The sequence below is a fragment of the Adiantum capillus-veneris genome, chromosome 29, assembly GCF_014529385.1.
Source record: "Adiantum capillus-veneris isolate H3 chromosome 29, ASM1452938v2, whole genome shotgun sequence".
NCBI lineage: Eukaryota > Viridiplantae > Streptophyta > Polypodiopsida > Polypodiales > Pteridaceae > Adiantum > Adiantum capillus-veneris.
In genome coordinates this window covers 97,165,153-97,167,207 of record NC_140959.1, presented here as the reverse complement: position 1 = coordinate 97,167,207, position 2,055 = coordinate 97,165,153, and the positions used below count along the sequence as shown (strand labels likewise).

Sequence of the window (2,055 nt, the reverse complement as noted above, 5' to 3'; positions counted from 1 at the left end):
ATACGGGTAGAGGTGATAGACTATACATGCTTATGTCTGATTATGAGTCCTAAAGGCTACATAGGATCATGCAAGCTTTTTTGCCTACGAGCATAGGCAGTCTCAAGGGTTGCAAGCAAGCATGTGGGTATATCTAAAAATACATGAGGACTCCAAAACTCTTCTCACCAAGAGTGCTATGCTCAAGGGTTGCAAGCAAGCATGTGGGTATATCTAAAAATACATGAGGACTCCAAAACTCTTCTCACCAAGAAGCACTCTGCATGATCTTTTGGGTCTGGTGGACCGTTTCAAAACCTGGTTGATCCTTGACCAGAGAGTAAATCGTCTTGTAGGGCCTCTTATTCAAAGGCTAATCAAGTGAAAACATAGATCAAAATCAGTTGTTGCAACTCGAAAGTTGGTGAGATAGTTGAGGAGTCAATTACCCCGGGTGTTAGTGTCTGATTGCATGTAGTGCAAGACATCTTGGCATACACAGAACTTTGTCCTTGGTAAGCAAGTACTTCTATTGGCCACGCATGAAAGCTTTTGTTGAGAAAATCTCTCTTGCTTGAAAGTAAGACGATCAATGATTTCCTTGGTGATGGGTAGGGGTGGAATTGTGTGGGGTGCACGCTTCATAATGCTAAATGCAGGAAATGCGCAGGATTGTATAATGTATTGCAAAATTGTTGATAAGACCTGATTGTCTCCCCTAAGCTAATATGCTTACTATTGTCTAGCAGTAGGATATAAAAAAGTCTGGTACTGCATACTACTTTAAAGTATTCCAAATATGATTAATCAAAATTTCTCAGGTAGAGCAGGATGCCCGGGATGTGGCTCTTGTTTGAGGGGCTCCTTAGCATATCCCATCCTTTTGCATGCATTCCAAACTCCTTAGGGAGCTTTTGCTATCAGAGTGGGCGCTTGCTCGATTTTTTGGACCTCTGCTATGGGTGGACTATGTGGCGATGCACTGTGCTTCCAAGATCACGCCCCGAAGTGCCTTGATTCCCAGAGACCCGTGGGAGGAGGATTTCCGCATCCATCCCTTTTTCAGGGAGCAGATTTGTGGCATTTGGTTGTCGCGCTCCAACTCATGAGCTCCAAAATATATATCTCCTCATGATGAACAAGCACCATCCTGGCACAACTTGCTGGAAATAGCAATGCACGATGCAAGCAGAGCTCATCATACATGTGGGATGTTGTGATGGCTCCCTTACTCCACGGCAGAGATCGATCCTGCTGCTTGACTAAGAGGAGCAGGAAACTCATGATTCCAGGAGCTGCAACCAGAGCGGAGGGAACCCGAAGCAGAGGGGTGGCATGACTATGGAGACCTTGAAGCCCAAAGAACCACATCCTGCAGCAACGGGACCGCACCATCATCTTCAGTGTGTTATTAAGTGATGAAGATTTTAACGGGGGCCGCGCGAACGCGAGCCCCCGCTGCCACAAATTATGACGTGCACTACCCCTCAGAGGGGAGGTGCTATGGTGTGGCCCATCCGTAGTGCAATTGAGAGGCCGACCCTAGGCCATCGACCTTAATGATTACATATTGACCCCGCCCAGGCAAGGGTTCCTTCCCCTTGCAACCCACGTCCAGTCTTATACCTATGCCCCTTGCCAGCATTGCTTATGGGGCAAATCAGCCCCACAAAAATTTGTCCACTGGAAGGAACACAGTCCGCTCACCTCCGGGTTCATGTAAAGGCTACACCTTCTTTTTCAGTCACAAGGAGATAAATAGCAACCAGTTGTGGAAAAAGTAGGAGTAGTCGTCGAGCCAAAGGGATCACAGAGCGGCACACCAAACACCATGGTACCATAAGTGGGACAACTGTCAGCACTAAATAATACATTAGAACATAGTTTGGAAAGCAACTGTCATTAGCCACCCACACATGATATAGATGACACGAGCTCACTCTGTCACATTAGTCTTTGAAAGTTCAATTTGACAATTCAAAACATTTCCAAATCATTCTTTAATTTTAATAGCAAAACCATCAGGTCCCTACTGCCCTATGGTTCCCATCATAACTAACCATGAGGCCATCAACC

The 2,055-nt window shown here is 45.9% G+C and overlaps 1 non-coding gene across 1 annotated transcript; it reads right to left on the bottom strand.

Annotated features, from left to right (window-relative positions):
• Window positions 1-1,409: 1,409 nt before the first annotated feature.
• On the bottom strand, window positions 1,410-1,571 carry LOC147419635 (U1 spliceosomal RNA). The gene has a single exon (XR_015187208.1). It is a non-coding gene; the product is annotated as a U1 spliceosomal RNA (small nuclear RNA).
• Window positions 1,572-2,055: the final 484 nt, after the last annotated feature.